Source organism: Aethalodelphis obliquidens, unplaced genomic scaffold, assembly GCF_003676395.1.
Source record: "Aethalodelphis obliquidens isolate GAN/ISIS:26980383/991018 unplaced genomic scaffold, ASM367639v1 scaffold44, whole genome shotgun sequence".
Classification (NCBI taxonomy): Eukaryota; Metazoa; Chordata; class Mammalia; order Artiodactyla; family Delphinidae; genus Aethalodelphis; species Aethalodelphis obliquidens.
Window position 1 is genome coordinate 4,948,113 of NW_020837988.1, and position 17,448 is coordinate 4,965,560.

The following is a 17,448-nucleotide window of genomic DNA, read 5'->3' on the forward strand; positions in this document are numbered from 1 at the left end:
TTGCCTGGAGGAGGGACCACCCTCCATCTTTACTTCCTGGAGCCCAGCCTTCCTTCATGCTCCCCAAAGATTCTGACCTTTCCCTCCTCCACTCTCCTTAGATATTTTTGCTTGTACCTCTCTTAGGGCATCTAATCCCATTCTACCTTATATAACCATAATCTAAGGACATGGGTTCTTTCCTAGTTTCCCTACTACATTGTAAACTTGAGGCAGAAAATCATGCCCTGTTCGTTTCTGTAGTTGCCCCTAGGAACTAGCCAACCAGCCAGCTCATTGTAGGTGTTTAATACCTGTGTACAGCATGAACGGATGTGACTATCGCTTCGGAGATTTTCCACAGTGCAGTCTCCTTCTTGGTCTGTCTCTCTTGTCTACATAATAACGCAAAGCAAGACCAGCCCTAATAAGCCTCCACGTTGCTGGCAGAGCACGTGACTAACCCCATAACAGACCTGCACTGCTTTATGAAAGCACTTTTCAAACAGCTTAATAGCACAGCCCGGCACACGAGGTTAGGAATAGATATCTAGAGATTTATCGGATCATTAAGGGAAGTAGAAGACAATAGGTACTGGGTTCATCTACACAGTAAGGGAGACCCAGGGCACCTAAACCACCCCCATGCTAAAAACATCAGCCCTCGGGCTCCGTGGCATCCACAAGCCACCCAAAAGCACCCGGTGAGCCCGTCCCGGGGTTCACGTAGTCAGGGAGAAGAGGCTTCAAGTCTGAAGTCCACGAATAATGGGTACAGGTCGGGGAGGCTGGGGGGAGGCGAGAAGAGAGGGATTGTCAAAAGTGCAGTGATTTAATGTCTGTCTCTTTCTCCCTCTCCCTCCCTCTCTCTCCCCCTCCCATCACCCTGCCTCTTGCACAAGGAACTATTGAGAAGGGACAGAACAAACGCGCCCTTATGCAGCTCCCGCGGAGTCTCGGGGTTTGTCCGAGACAGCTGCCTGTAGCACGCTATGGTTACTCATTACCCGAGTTCCCAGGCAGGAAAAGTAGCAAACTTAATAGACCCGAACTAACCCTCAGCACAAACACTCCAGCCGTAAATAAATAAATAAGTCAGGTGTACCAGGACTGGGCGGGGGGAGGGGGGAGGCAGTGCAAGCTGACCGATGGGGGGAAACAAAATGAGAGTTGCTAAAAGGGGAGGGGGAGGAGGACGGAGGAAGGAAAACTCCCTTTGGAGGAAGGACAGAGGGGTGTTTGTGCCGCTGGCTTGTCCGTGCCTGCAGAGTGGACTCGAGTCTCAGCTGGCCACTCGCAGAGGTTGCGGAGAAAGAGGACTTTGAGAGGAAAGGCAAGAAGGTCCCATTTCTCCAGCTCCCTGGCCCTCACCCTCCCGGGCGTGACTTGCTTCTGGAAATGATCACCTGCCACCACATTTGCTGGGGGAAGAGGTGCTGTGAGACATGGCATGAGTTTATCTCCCTCCTGACTCCCAAAGCAAATGGTCTGGTCCACAGTCGTCACAACACCCATCGAACAGATGGGAAGGGTGTGGATGGACGGAGAAGCCAGAGGGACTAAGAAGCAGGGCAAAGGGCTGGCATGAGGACAGTCGTAGCCCCCAGTTGTTTTTTTCTCTCTGTTTTTTTTTTTTTTGCCGTATGCAAGCCTCTCACCGCTGTGGCCTCTCCCGTTGCGGAGCACAGGCTCCGGACCTGCAGGCCCAGCGGCCATAGCTCACGGGCCCAGCCGCTCCGCGGCACGTGGGATCTTCCCGGACCGGGGCACGAACCCGTGTCCCCCGCATTGGCAGGCGGACTCTCAACCACTGCACCACCAGGGAAGCCCCTCTTTTTTTTTTTTTTTTTTGCCCCCAGTTTTAAAATCTCGACACCATTGGTTCCTGACTGGCAGTGGTCTCTCTCCCCTCCCCCTGCGGACACGGTCTGGAGACATTTCTGGTTGTCACAGCTGTGGAGGGGGGGCTGGAACTGCCATTTAGTGGAGAGAGGCCAGGATTCTGCTAAACACGCTCCAACGCACAGGACAGCCCCCAAGACACAGAACGCTCCAGCCCTGAGGTCGCAGTGCTGAGCCTGGGAAATCCTACCCTGGACCTAATTCTCAGAGCCCAGTCCGCAGCCCAGGCCACCTCTGAGTTTGCAGATGGCATCAGTCAGCCCATCAGCCCATGACAGTTCCATAAACCCACCCATTCTTCCAGGATGCACGAGGGAGGGAAATCCTAGACCCACACGTGCAACGGTGCCGTAATCTCCCTTTGACTGACTCTGGAGACAAATCCACAGAGCGCATGCGTCAGCCCCACTGGCATCCCTAAGTCACATCCCTAAGTCACATCCCTAAGCCTAGCCATTTAGCAGACTGGCCAAGTCACTGCTGCACCAAGGGGTGTGAGCACCCGTTACTTTGTCTTAGAGTCTCTCCCAATCCTGGCACACTGGGGCTTTGGGAGGTTGCGTTTGGGTTTTGCTTTCTCCTTCCTCGATTGGTGGTTCACCAGTGGACCGGTCTTACATGAGACTCTCACCCTCACTGGACCTCAATTTAATAAAGTCAAGGTGGGCAGACATGGTCCCCAGTCATCATCTCATGACCATTGCACAGTTTAACGAGCTCTTTCAAGAGTTAAAGGGGTCCCAGCAGACCTCCTGCAGAGATGAACATGACCTGATTATGGGAGCCAAGTATGCAGAAGTGTGGACCACTTCAAGGGCCAGTATGAGGTTTGTTTCCAGTGTGGCCCTGGCCGCCAAGTGTTGGTGGGTCTAGCTCAACCCTCGGTGTATTTCAGGAAGACTCTCGGTCTTTCCCCAGCTGCCCCAGGAATTGCTGCTGTAGGGTCAATGATTCTGTTGCAGTTGAGCTACTTCCTCAAAGGGGTGGGGGGATGGGGGGATGGGAGGGGGTGATGTTCATGTGCATTTAAGTGGGGTGTGCTGTGTATGTGCATGTATGTGATGTCTGTGTGGTGTGTGTGCCTGCATGTGTCGTTATGTGTATGTGGTGTGTGCATGGTGTGATGTGTGTGTGTGTGTGTGTGTGTGGCCAGACCAGCGATTAATGCCAGAACAAGAGGGCCAAGGAAGATTCCAGAGATAAGACTGTCCTAAAACACCTCTGATTGATGGGCACCTTTAGGAAGACAGAATACCTGGAGTCTAGAGACTCCAGGAAGACGCTGTCTGAATTTAATTCCTGTCTCTGCTGCTGTGGAGCTACGTGACCTTGGGCAAGGAATTTAACTTTCTGGTTCCCTCATCCCTAAAATGGGATAATAAAAGTACCTACCTTGAGGTTACAGGAATTAGTGAATTCATGTCAAGCACTTAGTGCTGGGCGCCTGGCAAGCGCTCAGCAGATGTTGGCCATTCTCATTATTGCTGCTTTGGGAGGAAGTTCTTCCTGGAGTCTAAGCTAACACGGCCTGCTCCCTGCCCTGCTTCCCAGGAAAGCCATTTCCCCTGGGCTGATCACATCTCTGCCTACAACTCCTCTGCTGACTTCACTTGCCTCTCAGTGGAGACTGCAAATCTGCCCACTGCCTCTGTTCCCAGGCCACCCGGCCCAGACAGGAAGGGACAGCATGGGCTGGCCACCAACCTTCTGCCTCGGGGACCCCGAAGCCTCCCCTGGTGGCCCCAAGAAAGCCTGGCTGGGGTTTCCCCCACCGACGCCCACGGCAGGCGCCTGTCTTCCTTGGTCCCCCAGATGCCTGATGACAATATTATTGCCACAATAAAGCAATGACGGCCACTATCAACGCTCAATCAGCCTGGCCTGCCCTTCACAACCGGTTTGTCAAAGCTGCCCCTCCCTTCCCTGCTGTTAGCTCTCCGCCTGCTTATCTGCTCTGGAGACAGAAGTCTCTGGTTTAATTGTGGCAAATTAATTACTGAACTTCATAGCCAGCTCCTCCCCACGCACACGACAATCACTCCCATTGACTGCGGAGGCGAGGCGGACTCCACCGTCACCGCAGGCCAGCTGGGGAGAGAGTCAGTCCCACCCCCGGAGAAGGGCTCCATCCTGCGAAGCCAAATTCCCCTCCTCTAGGAAGCCTTTCCCAACCCTTGTGTCCCCGATACCTAGTGAAAGAGCGTCTTTATAACAACAGCGGCTGCAGTAAACGCGTTCCTTATGAATCAGTAAATGGCGCTGGAGCCGCAGAACTCACCGACTTATTTCCGCTGAGCCGTATAAGCCCCCCGTGCCTGGCTCAGAGCAGATGTTTAACTGGGGTTGAACTGATGAAGGAACACAGATGAGTGTCCTCTCCAACTCAATCCAAGCTACTGTGTAATCGTCGATATATACAAAGTAACATCTGTAACTCATATTTAACCATCACTCATCGCACTTCCTCCTACGGAGTCTCGGAGGTTGGCACTGTTACCATCAGTCTTGAATCTGCAGATGAGGCACCGAGCGACAAGGAGGTTACGTCACTTGCCCAAGACCTAACGAGGAGCAAACCAGGATTCAAACCCAGGCAGAGTCCACACACCTACGGATCACGTCACGCTGCTTCTTGTGTAGACATCACCCTTCCGTGTGGGTAACAGGAGACCTGGACGCCACCACCCAGCGTAAGTTCTGCAACACGATCGGTTCCGCTGACATTCTTTGCACGGTCCTCTCTGCTCCCCAGAAGGACGAACACGCTGACCTCTGTTCATTATTCCCTTTATTTTCGGTTTGACTACACGTGTATTGATCTCTAGAAACACGTTGCTTAGTTTTGCTTTTGAACTTCATCAAGATGGCATTAGGTTCCATGCAGTCTGCAACGTCCCCGACCCTGAAGTGATGAGCGTAGTTTCCTGTGTTTTCTTCTCCACCATTTTTGTTCCTCTCTACTTCCAACACTCCTGGGTATCATCCGTGCTATTTTAATTTACATTTCAGGATATACTGTTTACACTCCCCTCTTTATCCAGTAACATGGAAGGCTCTTACAATTAGGATCATGAAATGGGACCCAGGCTGGACAAAGGGTCCCTGGGCACTTCTGGGCAGCTGGGAGTGGCCTTGGGCACACAGATCAGCATCTCCTGGGTGTTTCGTGACCTGTGAGGCAACATCCCAGGACTGCAAGGTGGTGAAGAATGAGCTCTGGAGCAGGCCTCTCCTGGGTCTGGATCCCCCTGTGTTATCACTTACTGGCACAACTGTGCTACAGACGCACCACGGGAACACTCAGTGTCTCACAGCAGGAGGCATCTGTTCCCACGTTCGCAGGCCTGCAGGTCGACTGTGGTTCTGCCAACCTGGGATGGACGCAACTGGGCGACGTGGCTTGAAGTTGCCCATTGGCTGAGCTTGGATCCCAGGCTATGAGTTCATATTAGTTTTCTATCCTTGTGCTTAACGAACCACCCCAAAGCTTAGCAGCTTAGAAGAACAACAAGTTCCTTCTTTCTCACGATTCCTCGGGCTGGCTGGGTAGATCTGCTGACCTCACCTGGGCTCACTCGCGTGGTTAGGGTCCCAGATGGCCTCACTCAGATGTCCCGCGGCTAGTGCCGGCTCTCCCCTGGGGAGCCCAGGTTCTCTTTCTTGTGGACTCTCAGTCTCTAATCTGGACCAATGTCTTCACAACATGGGGGGCTCAGGGTTCCCAAGAGGGAGGGTTCAACACGCAAGGTCTCCTAAGGGCTCGCCTCTGGATCCCACGCACATCACTTTAGCCACATCCTATCGGTCAAAGCAGGTCACGAGGCAGCCAGCCCAGATGCGAGGGGCGGAGGGTCAGCAGACACAGGCTCCCCTCCTGATGTCACAAACGGCAGCTTCACGCTGTGAAGGGAATGGACTCGGGGTGGCATGATTCATTGGCGGGGCAGGGCAGAGGTGAGTTATTCACTCGATCTGCCCAGGTGGGTTCAGATCCACTCCACCTGTGTTTTTGCCGGAGCCACGACTGAAGGACCAGCAGAGACCTGGGACAGGCTGTTCTCGAGGTGGACCACAGGAGCCCAAAGCACCGAACCAGGAAGCCTCTGCCCCTGACCTGGTTGCTCACATTCCATTGGCCAAAGCAAGTGACATGGCCGAGGCTAAGATTCCTGGTGCGGGGAGAGCGGGGAGAGGAAGAGGGTGCGTGGAGACGGAGCAACCATCAAAGCTATACTAGGACCCCTGTAACCTCCAGTGTTTAGCGCTTGCCCCCAAAACACGGGTTACTCCTCCTTTGGAGGGTTAAGGCAGGGGTGGCCCACTCGTCCCAGTTCGCCTGGGACTCGCCTGGTTTTAGCTCTGGAAGTCTCACATCACGGAAACCCCCTCTGTCCTGGGCAAACTGGGATGGTGTGGGAACCCTGTTTTGAGGACTAAACCTCCAAAAACCCCCAACCAGCTTTTATTATGAGGACTATCCCGCTCTACAGAAGCAAAAAGCAACTTCTCAGCGGCCACACAGTCGGTGGGAGAACCTGTGCGTCCCTTGGACCCCTTCCAAGCGGCTGCTGCCTACCCCCCTGCCCTGCCCCCCCGCCCCGAGCCCCTTCTCTCATGAGGTCCTCTCTCTGTGGTCCTAGTAACAGGCCCTCTGGAGGAGAACGGCCACCTTGTAAAGAGAGAAACTGAGGCCCAGAGAGGTTAAAGGGGGCAGCTGCTGACAAGAAATGTGGAACACCTGGGCCGGGCTGGAGCAGAGGGGGCACCCTGGAAACGGGGGCTGACCCACAGAAACAGAAGGTCTAGCCTACAAACAGGGGGAGCTCCGAAAAGGCAGGCCGGCCGGCAGGGGGATGGCTGGGCGGCCTCCACGTGGCCTGATCGTCGGCGGGTAGGGCTAGGAAGGGCTGAACATTGGGCGAGCTTCTCACCCTCCTGTAGCTTCAGGCCATCAGGAGAGCCTGTGCTGGCTGCCAAGTACTTTGGTTAGTAACCTTGTAGGCAGCTCTAGAATCTTTGGCCTTATGGAGGTGCTTTGGTATTGTAATTTGCATATAAACTACTTGTGAATCTTGTTTTTTTTAAAAATAAAAAAGCGGAGTGTTTGATTCTGGAGTGGAGTCCAAGACACTGCATTTCTTGGAGGAAACCAACACTGCAAGTCCAGACCACACTTGGATTACCAAGGCTTTAAATTACTGTCTGACCCTTTCTATTCCGGGGAGTGAATGCATACCCCAGAAAGGACATCATTAATAGTTCAAGGTTCTGCAGTGATAACTTTCTCTTCACTATCTCCATTATAATTTGAAAGCCGAAAATTTGTTTTGATTTTTTATTTCTCTGTAATCATTCCTCACTTGATTATTTTTTAATAAATGCTTGCTCAGGTTTCACATGTACAAAATCTCCCTGAATCCGACTGAACGTATGACTCAAATTCTCAGAACTAGCTTTTTTGGTTACAGTTAAATTAATTTCACAGCGGGAAAAAGAAAAGAAAAGCAAAGCAAAGAGCCCTGTGCTAATCTACCCAGAGCCGGACTCCAGTCCTGCCCTGGCTTCCCACTCACTCGCCGTGTGGCCCAGGGCAACCTGTCCAAGCCCCCTGCATGGATCTCAATTTCTCTGTTTATGAACCGCCTTCCTGACTTCCCAGGCATCACTGGGCCCCTCAGAGCCAGGAGGTACCAGGACAGGTCAGCCAGACACCACCCTGCAGGTGAGCCCCCAGACAGAGTGGTATGTTCTATTTTTCTTGAGGAACTGACAAAGAGGAGACCTGCTGTGATGGAAGAGCTGCTGGATTTGGAATCAGAACACACAGTTCTGGTCATGTGTCCTCCATTTAAAAAGTCACCCTTCCTCCTGAAGCCACGGTTTTGCCTGAGTGTGAATCACAATTCTTGGTCATGTCTTAGCTCAGCTGCTGTAACAAAATACCACAGAACAGGGGGCTTGAACAGCAGACATTTGCGTTCTCCCAGTTCTGGAGGCTAGAAGTCTGAGGTCAGGGCACCAGCATGGTTACATTCTGGCCTGAGCTCTCTTCCTGGCTTGCAGATGGCCACCGTCTTGCTGTGGGCTCACAGGGAGAAGGGAGATCTCTCTCTCTCTTCCTCTTATTATAAATTTATCAGATGTTATCAGATGAGGACACCACCCTTACGATCTCACCTAACCTGAACTCCCTCCCTGAAAGCCCCACCTCCAAGTACAGTCACGTTGGGGGTTAGGGCTTCAATGTGAATTTTAGGGGGGCCCAATTCAACCCACGGCACCTTGCACTTTCACTGATCTTTGGGTCAAATTAAATGGACACGTGACCAAGCTTAGCCAACTCGAAGGTACACAGCCGGGAGAGGGTCCCGCTGCCAGGCTTCTGCTGGCACGTCAGTCAAGTGCTGAGTGAACTAACTGGGACCAAATTGACCAGGATGGGGGACATGATACCACAGAGCACCCCCAGTTTTCCCCAGGTCCCTCGGGGAGTCCCAACTCTGAGGTCTGGGATTGCCACTCCTGAATCCCTGTCCTGGATTCATTCCTGTTCCGAGGGCATTTGGAGGACAAATACTTTCCGATCGGAGTATCTTCCAAATACTCAACATCTGGAAGGACCTGTGACAAAGGCCCCCTTTGTGTGGCAGGGAAATGGGCTGGCGTTAAAATACAGCACCAGATCCCAGAGAGCTGGGAACGGCAGGGGGGCAGAGAGGGTGAGGGAGTGAGCGAGGAGAATGGGCGTGAGAGCCAGGTCAGCAAGAGGTGGGCCCAGGAGAGTAAGACAATAAATAACGGCCAGGGCTTGACTAGTGCGTCCCATGCGCCAGGTGCTCTTCTAAGTACGTTCTTTTTTGAGCGCCTTATTTATATCAAAGAACGCTGAAGAGGTGCTCACGGAGAGGGAAGAGGATGGATCTGAGAGCATGTGGGCAGGGATACTGAGAGAGAGGTTGAGGAAAACAGAGGGAGGGTGCAGAGATGGAGGAGTCCACACAACAAGGGAACATGTTTCACGTCTGGACAGGGCCAGGCAGAGGAACAAATGCTGCTGGAATGTTCAAGGGGGACAGCATCCCAACTCCATCTCTAGCCAGATGATTTCCTCGCTTCCTTGGAACCGTGTGCAGGTACACACAGGTACAGGTGTGCTTGCAGAAGCCTCGGTCCCTCTGTTCCAGCAGGTGGCCGCGCCTGCCTCTGTGTGAGTGTGTGTATGTGCGTGCACGCGTGCGCCTGCGGGGGTTATGGTAACCTGGAGTAACAGAGCACGGGATGCCGGGGTGCTTCCTACCCGCCCTGCACCAACCCCACCTCCACCCCAGCGTGGCTCCAGCCCAGAGGCTGTCCCCACGCCTGACAGGAGCCCCCTCTGTGGAAAGTTCCTCAGAGACTGAAGGTCTGGGATGCCAAAATTCCTATCAAAAAAGCCAGGCATGGAGAGCTATAAGGACACTGCTTTCCTCAAGTATCTGAAAATCAATTCAGCTTTTGCAGAATCTCAGAATCTTGGAGCTGGAATGAATCTCAGGAATCTGGTCACAAATGGGAAGGGGATGGATGACCGTGGTGACACTTGTTTAAAATGCAGACTCCCAGGCCCTGTCCTAGACCCATCCAATGAGCAGGGGTGGGGAGAGGGAATCTAGGAATTTGCATTTGGTAAATGCTACAGGTGATTTTTTTAAAAAAAAACCTTTATTGAAGTATAGTTGATTTACAGTGTCATGTTAATTTCTGCTGTTACAGCAAAGTAACTCAGTTATACATGTATATACATTCTTTTCTGTATTCTTTTCCACTATGGTTTATCCCAGGACACTGAGTATAGTTCCCTGTGCTCTACAGTAGGACCTGGTTGTTAATCCATTCTATATATAATAGTTTGCATCTGCTAGTCCCAAACTCCCACTCCTTCCCCTGGCGACCACAAGGCTGTTCTCTGCATCTGTGAATCTGTTTCTGTTTCATAGATATGTTCACTTGTGTCGTATTTTAGATTCCACGTGTAAGCGATATCATATGATGTCCGTCTTTCTCTGTCTGGCTTATTTCACTTAGCATGATAATCTCTAGGTCCATCCATGTTGCTGCAAATGGTATGATTTCATTCTTTTTTATGGCTGAGTAGTATTCCACTGTGTGTGTGTATATATCTTCTTTACCCATTCATCTATTGATGGACATTTAGGTTGCTTCCATGTCTTGGCTGTTGTAAATAGTGCTTCTACAAACACTGGGGTGCATGTATCTTTTCAAATTAGAGTTTTGTCTGGGTACATGCCCAGGAGTGGGCTACAGGTGGTTTTTTACCACACATTCAAATGCAAGAAGTCTTGGTGCAAATCATGACCCACCTTCCAGCAGTGCAGCACGGACTAACGTGAGACACACGCTGTTCATTCAGTTCTTGAACATCTCTAAGGCTACACAGTTGTCAGCACTCAGAAAGTCTTTCCCAACTTTCTTTTTTTTTATATCTAACCTGTATATTCTTCTTGAGCACGAACAAAGCGCTGGGTGAGCTCATTACATGTTACCTTATTTAATATTCGTGACACGCCTCTAAGTCACATACAGGATGGAGGCAGTAAGAGAAGCAGAAGAGAACAAGAACAAGGCAGGTCACAGGAACAGGCGAAGAGAAGAGAAGACATTCCCTAGTCTCCTGGCTTTGGGGAAGCAATAAGCTGACTTCTTGGTGTGTCCTTGTCACTTTTACAACCAGGGTATGTCGAGTGGCATCAAAATTCAGAACTGTCACATTTGGAAAAAACAAATTCTACTTTTGTTTGGCCAGACTCCCCTGCAGCTAGGATTGGCCATATTAACGTATTTCTGACCAATGCGACGTTCCAGGAAGTCTGCTGAGTTGCAAACATTTGCTATGTGTCAGTGGCTGCTTATATTATACTATTCTGAGGTACACTAAAAGGCAAAGGAACTGGAAGCACTGGTTTCCTCCAAAGGCAGAGTGTCAGGTGGGGTGGGGACAGCAGATACCTTGAAGGTCTGCACCAGGGGCTGCCAGAGCACCCAGACCCCCAGCACATCCCCACACTGTGCACTCACTTTCACCCCCAGCCCAACAGGAGCCTGAGGATTTAGTTGCCAGAGAAACTGAATGAGAGAGAGTCCAGACACGGGCACTTCCAAGGGCAGGGGCAAAGCAGGGAGCAAAGACGGGGATATTGAAGGAATGTCCACCTGCCCCTTCACCAAGTCAGGTCTCCAAACGTTACTGCTCAACTTACATCCCCCTGACAAGAAACATCTGGGCTCCTCTCTGGTAAAATTAATCATCCCAAGAGAAAAGACCCAAGAATAATGATATTTGAGGGCCCTCAATGAAAAGTCTAGTTTTTCCCCAAATGCCTTCCATGGGGCTGACTAGCTTTCACATCCCACCCAATCTCACTCCTACATACAGAGCTTTCAATGAGACAAGCATCACCAGACATTGGGGGAAAGTTCCAAGCAGGACAGACAGAGACCAAAGCAACAAAATGAGGTAGGGGTTAGGGGGAGAAGAAAGAAACCCGGGGGAGATGGAGGCAATGCAGGGAGCAGAAAAAAACAGAAACATAACAAAAACCACTAACTCCTTTCGTTATTATCCTTGGAGAGATAGAAGAAAGTACTGCATCCCAGAAATAAGAACAAGAGACCCCAAGAAGAATTATTATGGCAGTTTGAGCCCTTGGAAATTACAAATGTCACAGCAGAAACTGAAGAGAAAAAATCACTAGTAGAATTGGAATACAGTGTTAAGAGAACCAAGAGACATAAAAAGACTGGGTAAATCCAGAGGAATAAGAATGAGGGTCAAGCCAGGGGTGCCAAGACCCAACAAAGAAAAATTCCAGGAGAGAAACAGAAAAAATGAAGGGCAGAAAACTGGGAAATAAATAATATAAGAAAATGGACATGAGTTTCCAGGTTGTAAGGGGGTATCAAGGGCCCAGGACAAAGAATGAAAACAGACCCACACCAATATCCTGTATCATAAAATTTCAGCTCATTAGGAATAAAAAGAAGACCTTCAAAGGAGGGAGGTAGGAGGGAAAGAAAGGAGGCAGAGACAGAGATCTCCCGTACAAAGGACCAGAAATCCAAATAGCATCAAACTATTCAACAGCAACACAGGAGAGAAGGTCATGGAGTCTCGGCAGAGGCGAGGGGGAGAATCCTTTTCTTGCCTCTTCCAGCTTCTAGAGGCCACTTATATTCCTTGGCTCATGGCCCCTTCCATCTTCAAAGCCTGCAATGACCAGTCCGTCTTTCTTACATCATATCACTCTGCCCGCCCTCCCCTCCTCCCTCTCCAGCTTATGAAGACCCATGAGATTACACTGGACCCACAATCCAATGGAGAGAATCCAGAAGAATCTCCCCATCTCAAGGTCAGCTGATCAGCGACCTTAACTCCATCTGCAACCTGGACTCACCCTAGCCTGTAACAGAAGATATTCCCAGGTTCTGGGGCTTAGGATGTAGGCATCTCTGTCTACCAAAAGGGGCATATTGCAGCTTTGTACAAAATCTGGGTCATTTTATTCAGGGAAAAGGGGAGAGCGGATGTAAGGCAGGCACACGCTAAGGACTACGGAGCAGAAAAGGTAAGAGGAGGCAGGGCCCCCCCACGGCACCACGGAGCCATTGCTCCAGTCCCAGACTGGACCTCGATCACGTTTTAAATTACGAGAGAGAAACACACCCTCGTTTGGTGAAGCTTCCGTAGGGAGACTTTTGTTGAATGAAGCTCAATCGAAAGCTAAGGGAACGGTCACTTTCCAAGGTAAGAAGTCGACAGATAACGTCTGAAACCAAAACAGGGAGCAACGCGAGGACAAGCATGGTGTTGGGAAATGTTAGGAGGGGGAAATGGAAAGAGATTCCCAGCTGAGGAAGAGGAAGGCAGAGCACGGCTGCACTTCTTTAAAAATGTTATCACACTGTTTGACTGATTACGCTTCATTGACCTGGTCCTTAATAAAAATAAGATTTTAATTTTAAAAACGATGAACATGGTTTGGAGCACTATGGCAACAACCCAGAGGTGCAAGGAAAACACCTACCCAGGCGATGTTCCCTGGCTGGGGTGGGTCAGGCTGGAGGAGTCTCCTGGGAGACGGGAAATGGTCCCTGAGGGCAACAACGGGAAGCACAGCCTCTGCTCAACAGGTAAGGAGGTGCAGTGCCCCCCTCGTCCCCATGCAGCTAAAAAGCGCAAGAGGTCAGGACAGGATCCAAAGTTTCCCATCCCAACAACTTGCTGTTTTTAGGAGAAGCACCCAAAGAGCAAACTAAGAGAAGAAGAGTCAGGGGCCGGTCTCCAGGGAGAGGAGAGTGACCACGGCCATTCCTCTCTGCACATCTGCTCCTCTAAGCCTGGCCCTGGGGAACAAAGCCAAGATCTTAATCACCCAGTGTCGCTCTGGCACGCTGAGCCTGTGATACACCTGTCTCCACCATCAGGCAAATGAGTGGGTCTGCAGGCAGGGGCCTGCCCCACCAAACAATGCACCCCTTTGTCCCTGCCCAGAGCTCTTGGGATCTGCGAGGAGGCCAAATCCATCAGCGCCTGTCAGGGCCCTCGACGCACACAATGCGAGTTACGATCCACATTCTCCGGCAAAGCCCCAGGCTTCCAGCAGGCAGCGCGAGCTGACACGCAAAGTGTCAGTCAACCTCCGACAAGCCCGGGGTGGGGACCCGGGTAAGCTGGGGGCGGGGCGGGGGCAGGGCACCAGCTCTCAGTCCCAGAAGCCAAGCAGGGCCAGAGAAGGTGTCCCTGGAATTCTGATGCATCCTTTCTAAAAACCAGCCCCGAGCGAGCTGCATTAAGAAAAATCGTCTTCCCACGTGGGCAGAGGGATCTCCCAGCTACTCGGGCACAGAGGATGGGCACGTGTGCAGGGCACGTCCCCACCCCTGGCTCACGCGGCCAGAAGTTTAAGGTCCCAGAACGCTGCCCGGGAAGGAGGGAGGATGGAAGTTTGAATTCCCGAATGAGACTCCCTACAGATGTGACACCAGCCAGAAAGGTGTAACTCTGTCCTTTGTAGCCAGAGAGGTGGCGGGCTCTATAGAAGTCTGGGGGCTTTGTGTCCTAAGAGAACCCAGAAGTGGCCTCTGCGGATGCTGCCCAGGTTATACGTGTATTTTGCGACAAGCTTTGCGAAGCATCCCTGGCGGCCCTGTTCCGTCCGGCCAGCCCCTCCTTTCCCACTCTCCATCCACGTGACCGCCAGTCACTGTGGCCGGGAATACACAAGCGCTTTCCTTGGGCACACAACTGTTTCTTCACAGAATCCTAGGTTGGCCCCAGCACTCAACACAGAGAGAAGGGACGGGAGAGGAGCGTGTGTCCCTCTGCGGTGGGGTCGTTGACACCACCTGCCCAGGACGTGTGTGCCAGGCGAGTTCAGAGCTACAATTAGCAGCAACTCAGCCACACTGCCCGGACCCCACTCCCCGGGCTTTTACCCCACAGGCTTCTTTACGGGAAGGAAATGAGAAAGTGAATGAGTTTTGAGAAAAGCACAAATTCCTTTAGCAATACAGGATATCCGAGCTGAATCATACTGGGTCATATTTTATTGTTTTTGACCCAAGGCCACTGCTCAGCTTAAAGAGAGGGAGTAAGACATATACAATATTTAAAGTAAATTATATAATGTTCCTCTGTGTGTGTCTAAGAAAAAACCTTTCCTTTTCAAGATACACACGGACCTGTTTATGCATAAAATGACACAATGTCTCAGCTTTTTTTGTTTGTTTGTTTAAAAATAATGAGGAAGGGCTTCCCTGGTGGCGCAGTGGTTGAGAATCCGCCTGCCAACGCAGGGGACACGGGTTCGAGCCCTGGTCCGGGAAGATCCCACATGCCGTGGCGCAACTAAGCCCGTGCGCCACAACTACTGAGACTGCGCTCTAGAGCCTGCGATCCACAACTACTGAGCCCACGCTGCAACTACTGAAGCCCGTGTGCCTAGAGCCCGTGCTCTGCAACAAGAGAAGGCAGCGCAATGAGACGCCTGCGACCACAACGAAGAGTAGCCCCCGCTTGCTCCAACTAGAGACCAAAAGAAGCCAAAAATAAATAAATAAATAAAATAAAAATTATTAAAAAAAAAAACAACCAACCAACACCCATACAAAAATAAATAAATAAATAATGAGGAAGACGGAGGTGAAGGGGGCCAAACTGGCCGAGGGGGAGATGGTTGTCAGAACTGGGTGGTGGATACATGGGGTTCAGGACACCCTTCGGTTTACTTGAGTGTAGGTTCAAAATTCTTCATAATAAAAAGTTGAACAAAAAACAGACTTCAAAGAGAAAACAAAATGAGTAAAGAATAAATCTGCCAGTGTTAAGAACTTACATAGGCGTTGTAAGGCAACTGATCAGACCTGGCCTTGCTTTTACATTGTAGTGGCTAAAAGAGACGTGGTTTTGGTTTTTTTAACCAGACTATAAAGGGGAGGAAGTCCCTGCTCATGTTGAACAATGCACCACTCAGCATTTCTGGTAGGACTCCAGAGCAGCATCTAGTGACACTGACTCCTGAAATATGTCTGCTGTAGTACAGACTTATGTCACAGAGTAGAGCTCGGGCGACTGAAGGCAGTTCCTAAACTCAGGACACACTGTGATCGAAGTTGTAGGGATGGTTTTAAAGAAGCCGTCACACATGAGGATAGACTGGTGGTGGCCAAGGGGGCGGGGGTGGGGAAGGATGGACGGACGGGGAGTTTAGGATTAGCAGATGCAAACTAGTATATAGAGCATGGATAAACAACAAGGTCCTACTGCATAGCACAGGGAAGTATAGTCAATATCCTGGGATAAACCATAATGGAAAAGAATATGAAAAAGAATGTATATATACGTATAACTGAATCACTGTGCTATACATCAGAAATTAAGAAAACATTGTAAATCAAGTATACGTCAATAAAATAAATTTAAGGAAGGAAGGAAGGAAGGAAGGAAGGAAGGAAGGGAGGGAGAAAAATAAAGGAGATGTCATAAAGACTTCCTGAGCAGAAGGGCAGATCGGCTAGCTAGCATGACGGGCAAAAATCACTCTTCGTCACCTAGTCCTCCCAGGTAAAGCATCACAACAGCCTGAAGGACACCGTCATTACTTCTGTAGGAGTTCTGAGAGCGCAGCGGTTCCATTTTTAACTGGTACATTGCTCACGCTAACGGTATCTGCCGAATCTTTTCCTCGGGCTGTTTCTGTTCTTAGCAGATTGAGGTGGCGATTAGAGGGTTAATATCAAAAATCACCAGTTAACGCCTGAATCATAACACCTCGACATCCGAATGCATAGGCGCTAGCTTTCCTTCTCACTGGCAAAATCCTAACCTTCTCAACTTATTTAAGCATCTAACACCCTGAGCTGGCTTGACCCCTCTTCATACTTGCCAACAAAATCTAAATGAGGAATGGTACTGACCCATGCATGAGACACGGGCAACGCAGGAAGTCAGTGACCGAGCAACACAGCATCAGGTGCCGACGGGTCATAACTCCAGGGGCCCAACGGTTGGGACCAGCCTCCCTGACCAGTAAAAGAAGGGAGGAAGTGGATGCTGAGCTGACAGTGGGAGGCACCTGGGTGCGGCAGAGAAGGGCGTGTTTCCGGGGGAGCCCTGTTCCCTACTTGCTTACTGCACTTTTCCAAACCACAAAGCCCTGCTAGGAGCTCCCCTGCCAAGGCTGATGGCGTGCTATCTGCATTGTCACCTCTCGTGCAGATGTGCAGTCAGCGCTGTGAATGCTAAGGGCGCTCCCCTGGGGAATCTTGCCTTTTCCCAAAGCCAGTTTGTCTGGGCGTCCAGGCCTACAGCAGCAGACTTCTCCAGCAGTGGCGATGCTGCCAACTGCATCCCCGTTAACTTCCTTCTCTCCTTTCCTACCTGCCCTTTTCCGCCAGCCCTACCACAACCCTAACCTTAAGATGAGCTTAAACCATGCACCCCTTTGCGTCCTGGCCTTTCACAACAAATATTCAGGATGACAGAGCCCCTTGAGGAAAAGATCTAACCCGGCTCTCCCTTTAACCTTGACGGCTGTGTCATCCAGCCAGAGGTTGTCACTGTGTCTGGTGCCTGGGTCCCCCGAGTGCTAGGAGAAGTGGCCCTCTGCCTGGTGGCGCTGTGAGGAGAAGGACGGGAAACTGGCACCCGAGTTTTTCTGGCTTGGAAAAAGACGATTTTACTTTTCAGCACCTGCCAACCTGACAGGTTTGCCAAGAATTTTACATTTGCCAAGAATTCTACATTAAATAAATACACACCTACAATACCTCCTCTCCCCAGGCGGGCATAACCTACTGGGTAAGGAAACAGCTCTTAGGAAGGAGGACCACATGGGTTCATGAACCTTTCTGGTTTCCACAGCATAATCCAGTCTCACCTCCGCCAGATGACCTGAAGCATCTCCTTTGTGTCCAAGTTTGGGTTCCAAAGCAAGAAAGTTAAGGCTTGATTTTGACCTACAAGACTTTTGTTCTTTTTATCATACAAGTCTATGGTACACATTTTGAATG